Below are 12,747 nucleotides of genomic sequence, written 5' to 3'. Positions count from 1 at the left end.
ATGGAAGAGGCCATAGCTACTCATCACTTCACCATCTCATTCCCCCTGTTGTCTTCCTGTGCCTGTTTTAAGATTGCAGGTCCCTTGGTGAAGGCACCTGCCCTGCTTATTTCTTGTAAAATGGGATGCGCATAGATGGCACACCCTCCAGCGTTTCTCCAGTGAAAATAGGGACATCCTATTCCATTATTATTATTATTATTATTATTATTATTATTATTATTATTCCTCATCCACCTGACTGGGTTGCCCCAGTCACTCTAGGTGGCTTCCAACATATATAGAAACATAGTAAAACGCTGAACTTTTTAAAAAAAATCTTCATATAGGACTGCTTTCAGATGTCTTCTAAACATTGTATACTTTCTTATCTCATTGGCTCAACTCAATCCAAATAATACAAAAGCACTTTCTGCTTTGTTTCCTGCTGAAACAGATCCCTGCATTAACACATTCTACAGGAGGACTATAAGCCCTGATTCCTACCTTCAGAAGAGCCTATCCAATGATAGAGAGCTTCATAACAAACAGGCACAGTAAGATGACCATCTCAGGTGCCAGGATCCACAGGGGCAGCAGACCCTGATGTAGATCTTCGTTTCTCCCTTGTTCCTGTAGCAGGAACCCCCCCACCCCAATCATTCTGTTTGCACAAACTTCACACGCACTCACACTCACACACTACATACGCCACATTTCTGTTATAAATTCATAGAAAATCAACCATACATCGGATTTGCACTGTTCCATTTTATTTTACTCCATGTGACAAGGACTATCAAAGGGGGGTGGCTCGGTTCTGGTCAGCCATAATCCCTTCAGCATACCAGCACATCCACAGGAGCCCTGCCCAGTTGCTATGTCAGCCCTGATAATCCCAGACAGAAGACAATCAAAAAGACAAAGAACTTGCATATGGGAGTGGATTCAGCACAGACTGAAACAAAGGACAATAATCAGATTTTCCCTCTGGGGGCAGGAAACTGCAAACTCCCCTTTGTCACCTGGAAAGTACTCATGGGGAGGGGGAAAGAAAGAACCAGCCAGGTGACAGGACACTCAGGTTACCACCACAACTCCTCCCTCAACCCCTTTCTGTAATGTATGCATGGTGTCAACCCCTTTCTGTAATGTATGCATGGTGTCAACCCCTTTCTGTAATGTATGCATGATGTCAACCCCTCCTTTCTGTAATGTATGCATGATGTTTCTGGGGGTGGGCTTGACCTAGAGGAGGGGAATTTCAAAAGTTTTTATAAGGTCTGGCACACCATCTTTCTGGGTCTTTCCTCTCTCTTGCTAGTGAGGGGAACACCCTGTTGCAACAGTTCATTAAAGGCCAAGCCTACAGGCTGCTGTTTTGCTCCAAGTTATCCTGGTTGGTGTCTTTGTTTTTGTCCAAGAGAGCCCTCAGATTTTTCCATTAACATTCCTGATGCAGACCTTCACTCACCCCTTCTTCCCTGGCACGGAGGGTGATGCCATTTTGTGCTTCACCTCAAAATGTCTTCGGCTGTCCCTGTTAGCAAAGGAAAAACTCTGGCAAATGCCATCAAGATCAGCTCCTGTTGCAGGAAATTAAAATGGTGGCTCCAGGGGGGAAAGGGCTTGGGACAAGTTCTCAGAAGTCTCCAAAAGAAAGAGGCAAATAAAAAAATATATATCTCGTGTTCAGTGTGGTTTAACAAAGGCCTTTGTTGAGTATGTATTTTAATCCCTTGATTCATAATTCTGAGAGCTGGCTTTATCTGTAATTCATAATTCTGAGAATAGCCCTGTGCTTTATGTATTATATAAAACAGATGGGGAAGGGGAAGGGGAGGGGAAATAATTGTAGCTCCACTCAAGTTACAAGCCATTTACTCTGGTTCATTTTGTACTACTCCCTGACATACTACTCTGTACATTACCATGTTTTGGGGTAACACTCTCTCTCTCTCTCTCTCTCTCTCTCTCTCTCTCTCTCTCTCTCTCTCAATCTCTCTCTCTCCTGGTCAGTTAACACCTAACATGTTCAGCTTAGTTGGCATGGAAGGGATTATGTTACAAGTTGGTTCGCCAAGTTGTCCTGGCTGGATTCCAAAGCCTATTTGTGGTTTCTTCCTAGTCTTAAAAATCTTGTTACCTTCAGATAGCCATCATGGTGGCAGTTACTTCTTCCTTCACAGAATCAGAGAACTGGAAGGGATCAGAAGGGCCTCGGGCTGAATCCACATCCCTAAGGGATTGACTATACAAAGTGGCTAAATTTCCCCTAAAGATAAATGTCTGGGCAAATTTTGGAGATTGCTGTTTAGGTGAGATGGGTGAATTTTTGGAAGGAAAGCAGGAGGCAGAGTTTCTGTAAGAGTAGCAAAACCGGTTTTGGAGCACGGATTATCCCCAATAGATCAACCTACAGGATAGGAATAGGGGAACCTCTTGGCTACAGATCCCATTATCCCTGACTATTGACCATTCATGGTTGGGGGGGGGTGATGGGAGCTGGAGTCCAACAACTTCATCAATATGCATCAATAGGAGTATAGCATCTAGATCAAGGGAAGTAATAGTGCCACTGTATTTTGCTCTGGTCAGACCTCACCTGGAGTACTGTGTCCAGTTCTGGGCACCACAATTCAAGAAGGACACTGACAAACTGGAACGTGTCCAGAGGAGGGCAACCAAAATGGTCAAAGGCCTGGAAACAATGCCTTATGAGGAACGGCTAAGGGAGCTGGGCATGTTTAGCCTGGAGAAGAGGAGGTTAAGGGGTGATATGATAGCCATGTTCAAATATATAAAAGGATGTCACATAGAGGAGGGAGAAAGGTTGTTTTCTGCTGCTCCAGAGAAGCGGACACGGAGCAATGGATCCAAACTACAAGAAAGAAGATTCCACCTAAACATTAGGAAGAACTTCCTAAAGCTGTTTGACAGTGGAATTTGCTGCCAAGGAGTGTGGTGGAGTCTCCTACTTTGGAGGTCTTTAAGCAGAGGCTTGGCAACCATATGTCAGGAGTGCTCTGATGGTGTTTCCTGCTTGGCAGGGGGTTGGACTCAATGGCCCTTGTGGTCTCTTCCAACTCTATGATTCTATGATTCTATGAACTTCTTGATGGTCACATTCACTTCTTTCTGCTATAGCCGTGCAGGGGAACTTTTAGCCCTCCAGATGTTGCCGAACTACAATTCCCATCATTCCTGGGCCTTTGGCCATGCTTGCAGTTCAGCAACATCTGGAGGGCCAAAGGTTCCCCATCATTGTGCTATATGATCTATATTGCACTGTAAGGAGAGATTGATTGAACCCCTTCTCAAAGGTTTTTGCATTTCAAAAGGTTCCATGTGATTCAAGCAAATGAGTCAAGAAACATGCTGCAAAGCACCCTTAGGCATTTTTGACCAACACCAAAGACTGGGGTAGGATGAAGACTGTGGTGTCCAAACTTTTTTCAAAGAGGGCCAGATTTGATGAAGTGAAGGGGCCAACCAAAAGTTGTTGAACTTTTTTTAGGATTGAAGTTGTTAAGGTTTTTTTTTTAGTATTTTACCCCAGGAAATAAACTGTCACAGGGGCCGGATTAAACTGCCTGGCAGGCTGGATTATGCCCCCGAAATGGACTTTGGAAATGCCTGCTTTAATATATCTGTGTCTTCCAGATCTCTGTTAATGCAGATAAATTTCAGTGGAAATTTTCAGTGGAAAATTCTTTTCCCACTGAATAGTCACAACTTGCCCCCATAGATCTTCAACTATCTGTGCTGTTAACTACTAAATATTGCAGAAAAGGCACTGTACAGTGCTGCATAACCCAAAACAAGGTTCTCTGCAGGTAATGAGCACCAAGGGTTTACAAGCATTCTTTTCATTCTCTGCAGATTTTCTTGCCCATTTGTCAAGGTCTGCAATGTTTTGTGCAGAAAGTTCTCAAATAGTTAGTGACAGTTTTTATTTTGCTCCATGCTCATAAAAGCAGCTTATACAAATCATAGACAACTAGGAGAAATTTGATCTGGCCAGCTCTTCATTTCTACTTCCCTCTTAACATTTCTCTTCATTTTTGAGGCAATTTCCTCCTTTGAAATTAAATATGACTGTGCTGGATGCCTTTGACAACTTACTTTTGAAATATATGTTGGATTTGCCAGGGCCATTACCACTTAGAATCCAGCCAGGGCAACTTGAGAGAACCTGTTTGTAGCATACTTCCCTCCATGTCAACTGAACATCTCGAACCAAATTCTGGGCACCTCTCATTATTTTTCCCAGCTGTGAAATTGAAGTAATGATGATGGGGCTAAAATGGTCTGAGCCAAATTCAGCTAAAAGCTAGCACAATGTCTTCAGGAAACCATGTCTACATTGGCTTGTGGGCTGAGGAGAACCTATGTATTGCATAGGATTCTGTGTTCTGTTCTAGGCTATGAACTATGTGGCCTTTCCAATGTTGGACTCAAACGCATCCATTCTTAAGGAAATCAACCCTGAGTGCTCACTGGAAGGACAGATCCTGAAGCTGAGGCTCCAATACTTTGGCCACCTCGTGAGAAGAGAAGACTCCCTGGAAAAGACCCTGATGTTGGGAAAGATGGAGGGCACAAGGAGAAGGGGACGACAGAGGACGAGATGGTTGAACAGTGTTCTCGAAGCTACCAGCATGAGTCTGACCAAACTGCGGGAGACAGTGGAAGACCGAAGTGCCTGGCGTGCTCTGGTCCATGGGGTCACGAAGAGTCGGACATGACTAAACTACTAAACAACAAATGTTGGACTCCAACTCCCATCATCCCCATCCAGCATGGGTGAAATTCCATGGGTTTGTGGGTGGTAAATGTCTGGGCTCAGTAAATGTTAGAATTTAATTAGAGCTTGTGTGTTAAAACGGGATGACAGACCCATGTGTGTAATTGAGCTGTGTATTAGGCATTTCTGAAATTAGCATGTGATTAGGGTTAATTAAGGCAGACTGGTGCTAATTAATTTGGACTAATTTCTTTGGAGGTGTTAGTCTGGGGTAATGGGTCATTAACACAAGGGGATTAAAGGGAGAGGATACCTTCCTGTGTTAGAAAAGCCAGGAGTTCAGAACAGAGAGGGAGAAATAGTGAGGGCAGGAGTGTAGTTCTGAAGGTAGAGGTTCAGCAACAGATTTAGGAAGCAGCAGGTGGAGACAGATTTAGGGGAGTGCAACTGATTCACCCACACTGGGCACCGAGCTGAGAGGGTGCCACAGGGGGTGGTGCAACAGTGGTGAGCAACAGAAGGTGGGAGGCAGGGGTCTGAATTTTGGTGTCACACAAGGTGCTGCTGTTTTTTTTTCAAATTTCATTTTTTTCAAATTTGATTTTGGTTTCTAAGGTGAATTATAAATTTTCCCCATTCTTTGTTAAAATTTTGGTCTTCCTGATTTCTGATCTTTCCGGCCATTTTTGTCATTTCGGCATAATCCATCGACTTGATCTGCCATTCTTCTCTGGTAGGGACTTCGTCTTCTTTCCATCTCTGGGCTAGCAACATATGCGCAGCTATCGTCCCATACATGAACAGTCTTTTCTGTTCCCTTGGAATTTCAGAACCTAAAATTCCTAATAGAAAAGCTTCTGGGGTTTTTGTGTGTAAAAGTTTTTTTAAACATTTTTTCCAGTTCATTATGTATCATGTCCCAGAATGCTTTTATTACCTTGCATGTCCACCACATAGGATAAAAGGTGCCTTCTTTTTCTTTACATTTCCAACAGATATTTGTACCTGTCTTAAAGATTTTTGCTAACTTAAATACCAATGGTACATCATTTTCATATAGTTTTCTTTTAATGTACAACATGCTGTAAATTTCACATTGGTTCTCCATAACTTCTCCCATGATGAAACCTGTATATTTTACCCCAAATCTCTTGTCTAGTGGCTGCTGAAATGTTAAAACCCAAAGTCTGTCACTGCAGTGGACTGGAGAGGGGAGGAGAGAGCGCAATGGGTTTGAGAGCAATGGGTGGAGTCTGTTAGGTTCAAGGCTGCTGTGGCTATGGAAGAAGAAAAAACCTCTTAGGGTAGGAATGCTATGGACTTCTACACCGTAGGCTCTCTCTCTCTCTCTCTCTCTCTCTCTCTCTCTCTCTCTCTCTCTGTAGTTAGCATTCAAATGGCTGTCCCAAGGCATTTGGCTGCCTGAGGCAGAAGGGCAAATGCCACCTCCTAAATCAAAACATGTGACACCCAAGACTAGTATGGTTATTTTGGCAGCCTAAAGCAGAAAAGTATGTTGATATTATTAGATTTCTATCCTGCCCTTAATCTGAGGATCACAGGGTGGTTTGCAATATAAAATCCCCAAAGTGACTCTCCCCGGAAGTAAAAATACAACAACAAATTAAACAGCAATATCCTGTCTGCTCATGATACCCCAAAGGAGATGCCTGGAGTGGCTGTGTCTCACTTTGTCTAATAGTTGGGCCGGGCCTGTTGATGTGCACGTGTTCTGCTATGCAAACAGAATCCACAGGAAACCCATAGATTGGTACAAAGGAGAGAGTCCCTTAAAAAAATATGCAAATAGGAGACTATGAAATGCAATTGTGTTAAAATGAAATACAACTGTATCAACCACAGCTTTGGGAGGCATTTTTGTCAGGGTGGTTTCATAACCAAAAACATGTACACTAGTATCATCGACGCAATGAACATCACATCTCATTTGTCCGTTCCTCCTCTGAATTACCCACCCTCTGCCTCCAGGCCTTTTCTGGATGAATCATTGGGTAAGGACAGCGCCTAATTCCGTTTTGTTCTTATTGCTCACTCTTCTTTAGGCTGATACCTTCTGGCATTCCTGCTGGGCACTGCCACAATGTACTCTCCAGAGGAGACAACTCACACACCTGGCCAGCCCCAGCATGCCAAACCACAACTTGAAGAAAATAGGAGACATTGTGGTGGGGTTCTGTCTGCTATTGTCTGGGAAAGTGCTACTGGGGACCTAAGTGGTGCCTGTTTAAACATCATAATGCCCTAGAAAAATAGGTGGTGGTATTCACCATGAAGTAAGTGCCACACTTTTTAACAACAAGAAAAAAGAGGTGCCAGTACTGCTTTACCCAGATCACCAGACATCAGATTCATCTTAGAAACAGAAAATCTGAACCTTACAGTTGCTCAAAGCTTCAGTCTCATTCTGCATGAGCTCTTTCTTAATACAGAGGGCAGCTGACTCAGCCATTCCAGTTTCAATTAAGAATAAAATGCATTTCAGAGATCATAAAGTTCATTCACCTTTGCTGCTTTTCCCATATGCCTTTCTCGTGACAGCCAACATTTTTGACAGCTGCTAATTGCCAGGCACACCCTTTCCATTGTCATTTTATTAGGTGGCTTGTGATTCTTTGAGTCAGGTTTCCAAAGAGGAGTTGGCATAAATGCACATTCCAGTGGGGTTTAAGTTACCACTTTATCTTTGGGCATATTCAGTACCACAGGGCAGAATTTAGGAGACACCAATTGTCTTAGCCATGCCCAACAAAGGCACCATGACTTGTGTGCAAGGCTCTTACTAAGGGTGCTCTGAGTGTCAGCCCACTGGAGAATCCAAGTGTCTTCTTCCCACTGGCCATGCTTCCTTCCACCCTGGCATCTTATCTGCTCATTGTGTAATAATCCAATATGGCCTGTTCCATCTACAAGCATGTTTGATTGTAGATAAACCTCTAAATTGAGTTTATATATGTTGGGATTGGCCCACCAGACCTTGTTCAGCTCCCATCAGCTCCAGCCAGCATGGACAAGGGATGATGGTATCTGGAGTCCAACAGCATCTGGAGGTCCACAGGTTCCCAAGCTCTGTTTGACATACTACTTGTTTTTAAAATCTGATCCTTTTCCTTAGAGCTCATGGTGTTGTGGCAGCATTTCCCTCATTTTGCTCTCAGTTGTGAGTTCGACTGAGTGACTGGTCCAAGGTCAAAATAAAAAAATTCCTTCCAGTAGCACCTTAAAGACCAGCTAAGTTAGTTCTTGGTATGAGCTTTCGTGTGCATGCACACTTCTTCAGATACACTGAAACAGAAGTTGCCAGAATAAAAAAAATCCTTCCTGTAGCACCTTAAAGACCAACTAAGTTAGTTCTTGGTATAAGCTTTCGTGTGCATGCACACTTCTTCAGATACACTGAAACAGAAGTTGCCAGATCCTTCTATATAGTGAGAAGGTGGGGAGGGGTATTACTCAGAAGGGTGGTGGGAATGGGAGATTGGCACATAGCTGACATGAGCCTGTTGACGACTCTTAACGACTGTAATAGGTCTTACAGGAAAAGGCAAGGGGTGAGAAGGTGAGAAATGGCTTAGTCGTGTATAATGGGATAAGAATCCAATGTCTTTGTTCAAATCAGGTCTCTCCATGGTTTAAGTTTCCCACCACCCTTCTGAGTAATACCCCTCCCCACCTTCTCACTATATAGAAGGAGCTGGCAACTTCTGTTTCAGGTTATCTGAAGAAGTGTGCATGCACACGAAAGCTCATACCAAGAACTAACTTAGTTGGTCTTTAAGGTGCTACTGGAAGGAATTTTTTTATTTTGACTATGGCAGACCAACACGGCTACCTATCTGTAACTGGTCCAAGGTCAGACTGTGATTTTCATGGCTGAGCAGGGATTTCAATGTCGTAGCTCCCTTCCATACCAAGGCCCTGTGACCCCCTTGCCCCTGAAGTGATAAATAACCAGACAAGACAGAACTCACCAGAACTCAGTTGTGGCACCTCTCAGGTGGGTGCCATTACCATGATAAGAGAACAAGGGAAGCGTTCATGGTGAGTTCTGCCACCTTTCTCTAGAAACTTTCTCCCGCAGTTTGGTCAAACGCATGCTGGTAGCTTCGAGAACACTATCCAACCATCTCGTCCTCTGTCATCCCCTTCTCCTTGTGCCCTCCATCTTTCCCAACATCTAGAAAAATAGCACTGATTAAATCCATGCTTGACAACTTACAACATGGGAAGGGTTGCTAAACATCCAGAATTTCCCAGACACTGCAGGGATTCGGCCATCAAAAACAGTGTCTGGGCAGAAATCGCTTAAAAGTCTGGAAAAATCCAGACATATGGCAACCTGTATCGAAAGTGTAGATTTTGGGAAATTTCCTTAAAAATTAAGCTAAAAAGAAATTTCCTTTAAAAAATCTCTGGCTAAAGCAACAACAACAACAACTCATCACTTTTTGTGTCCGGATTTCCACTTTTTGAAACATGGCAACCCTAAACATGGAATTGTTTTACATAATTACAAATATTACAAAAACAGGCATAAACAATATATACACAACCAAATCGAGCAATTTCCACATTAAATCATAAGTTCTAAAAATATAGATACAAAACAAATACTATCAATAACAGCAACAAATTCCTTCCCCCACCCCAAACCCCTAAACAATTATCCAACTCAAGAGTCTGTTCCGTAGCCTCAGCTTTTGTAGCTGGAGTCAGTCAGGACCCCACTTTCTGAGGCCAGGTGAAGAAACGCCAGCAAGGCAGTGAGCGAGTCTTGCAGGACTCACAGACAAGATGATTTTCAAGTGACATAGTTCATACTACAAATTACAATGGTACCTAAGGTTACATACGCTTCAGGTTACACACTCCACTAACCCAGAAATAGTGCTTCAGGTTAAGAACTTTGCTTCAGGATGAGAACAGAAATCATGCTCCGGCGGCGCAGCAGCAACAGGAGGCCCCATTAGCTAAAGTGGTGCTTCAGGTTAAGAACAGTTTCAGGTTAAGAACAGACCTCCAGAATGAATTAAGTACTTACCCACCTTGGAAGAATGACAGATGAAGGTGATAGACTACATGGGACTGGCAGAAATGACCGGCAGAATCCGAAACCAGGGAAGAGAGATGGCGGAAGAAGATTGGAAGAAATTTAAGGACTATCTTGGGAAATATTATAAAATTAGTGAATGTTAAATTGATGTTGGAAAGAATTTAAGTGGTTATCAGCTGAAATGATTAAGATAATTGGGGGAAAACAAAAAGAAAGAAAGGTGTAAAATTAAGTGAAAATTAAGGGTGAGGATTTGCTGAATGAATAATTTGAACTGGAATACAAAAAGGGGAGGTATGAGAAGGTCCGAGAAATAAGTTAAAAGAAAATAAGTGAATGAAATTATACGTGTTGTTAATTTTTTGTATTTTTTTGTCTTTGTTGTATAATTTTTGAAAATTTAATAAATATATTTAAAAAAAACAGGGTAAAAAAACCACAGAATGAATTAAGTACTTAACCCGAGGTACCACAGTACATGATAGAGAATTAATGATTTATTTATTTTTTGCTGGCCATCAAACAGTAAAACACATCATGTGAATTTATAATTATTCTGTGAAAACAGCTGTATTTGTGCATGGATCCACAATTATTTCATATATATTGACTACTTGTTTTATTTATGTATTTGTGTTTGCACCAGCACATGATCTATGTGTACTATTAATTTTTCTCATGGTTGGTGATCTGTGCAATTATATATTATACACCTTATACATCCACAATAGGTCATAGCACCATGGAAGCTTAGAGTTGGAAGGGTCCCAGGGGCAATCTAGACCAACCCCTTACAATGCAAGAATATCAGCTAGGATGGACTAAGCTAGCCTTAACCAGAGCCACGGCTTTTTCAGCTGTGGCTCCGATCTGGTGAAACGCTCTGTCGCAAGAGACTAGGGCCCTGCGGGACTTGACATCTTTCCACAGGGCCTGCAAGACAGAGCTGTTCCACCAGGCCTTTGGCCAGGGCACAACCTGACTCCCTTCTTTGGCAATCTTCACAGAACTCTAGCCCAATGGTTGCCATTAATTTGATTTGAATTAATTTTATTATGAAATGATTTTAGAATGTTGTATTATTTTATTGTTGTTAGCCGCCCTGAGCCCGGCTTGGGCGGGGGAGAGCGGGATATAAATAAAAATTAATTTATTTATTTATTTATTTATTTATTTATTTGTTGTTGTTGTTGTTGTTGTTATTATTATGAACTTTGTGTTTCTGCACTCTATATAGTTTGCACCAATAAAACCTGTAAAAAGACAGGTCGGAGTCCTGCCTGGTTACTCGCGAGCAACCACCACCAGCACCTGACAGTCATCAAGGTGTATTTGCTTTCTTTTATATTTTTGGTCATAAGAAACCCATCTCTCTCTCTCTCTCTCTCTCTCTCTCTCTCTCTCTCTCTCTCTCTCTCTCTCTATTTTATAGAAAGACTCTAATATCAAAATAAGAGAATATTCAGCATTGCCCTTATATTAAAAATTCACCTCTGATGATAATGACACAGGTGACTCCTAAATATGGAATAGTCTCAGTTTATCACTAAGTACAGGAGTACACTGGTGAGCTGTGCTTCTGAACAATGTGATTTGAAAATGTGATGGGTGGGACCAGAGGCCAAAGTGGGTGGGGCAATAGATGTGCCTCTTATTTTTGTACAGGAGCCTACATTCCAGTCACACCAAAGTCAGATTTTGAGAAACACACCCAACCTATCTCTTCATCCAGGCAAGCAAGAGACACAGTCACATTCCACCCAAGGGAAAGCTCTTGAAAATAAAATGGGGACATGCAAATTGTATTTTATGTCTCTTCCTCCTTCCCCAATTCATTTCATATTTCTGTGCAAACCTGCGTAATTTGCTGTTCCCAAATCAAGATGCAGTGGGAAATGTGCATACCAATGTATATATTAAGGGAAAGTGTGCAAAAAATGTTTGTATTAGTGAAAATAACATGGAAAAATATTATAGAGAATTGCTTGCAAAAATGTGTACGTTAGGGAAAATTGTATGCAAAATATGTATCAGGATAAATGTGACGAGTATGTATGAGATTGCATTTGGCCTTTTAAAAATAAATAAAAAACAGATGAATGCAGAAATGAGGGGAACTTAAGATCGGAAGACTTAGAGAAACTGAAATTGACAGATTGAGTCATCCCTACAGAACAGCTTGACTGCTGATCTACATTAAATGTTTCCTGGAAACCCTTGACACATATTGCTAGTCTTCTAAAAACTCCTCTCTTTTTTGCTTCTCTTGACATTCTTTGGATCTGTCTACCAAGTAAGAACCTTCAAATTACTTCACCCTAGGCGGATAGCCAGTATGGTGACCTTTGGACTCTTGGGCCACCATTCGCACCATCCTTGACTTACAGGCCAGGCTGGCTGGGGATGATGGGACAAAACATCTGTAGGTCACCACACTGGCTAACCCCTACCCTAGGTAGAATGCAGTAACGATTCTATCTGCCATAGTCTTTCTGGTCCTATTGTAGCCCCTTCCTGATACTCTGGTCTCTTTGGCTTGCAACGGCCAATGGGGAGCGTGACACTCCCTCCCCCCCCTCTCTCTCCCTCCTGGCTCAGATATGAACATGAGGAAAAAAATATTTTGACTCATCCAGCAAACATCTCATTAATTCCACCAGTAGTCATTGAAGAATAGTCATGCACCAGTGGATCTTAAAGAGTGTAAATATAATTCCCACTTAGAGTTACTGACAGATGCCTAATCTAGGGATGCAAATGTGTGCATGGTAAAATGCTTCACAAATAGACGATAATCCGGCTTGTCTTTTCCAGGACTGTAAAAAGTTGGTAGCTGCTACTCATAGCTCGGTTGACCTGGGTACCACAAGACAACTTGCTACTTGCCATGTGCTGTAGGAAAAAAGCCCAGGCCCTTGGCCAGTGACCGGAATATACACTGTGATCTACA

The 12,747-nt window shown here is 42.3% G+C and overlaps 1 long non-coding RNA gene across 1 annotated transcript in view; it reads left to right on the top strand.

Moving 5' to 3' along the window:
• LOC310698554 overlaps positions 1-9,571 on the top strand; it is a 61,101-nt gene extending 51,530 nt beyond the window's left edge. Inside the window, exons 3-4 of the long non-coding RNA XR_014521602.1 lie at positions 6,790-7,932; positions 8,597-9,571. This is a non-coding gene — a long non-coding RNA (uncharacterized lncRNA). The remainder of the gene's footprint in view (positions 1-6,789; positions 7,933-8,596) is intronic.
• Positions 9,572-12,747: the final 3,176 nt, after the last annotated feature.

The sequence above is a fragment of the Podarcis liolepis genome (genome assembly GCF_965112155.1).
Source record: "Podarcis liolepis genome assembly, chromosome: 2".
Lineage (NCBI taxonomy): Eukaryota > Metazoa > Chordata > Lepidosauria > Squamata > Lacertidae > Podarcis > Podarcis liolepis.
This window is presented reverse-complemented; position numbering and strand designations above follow the sequence as displayed.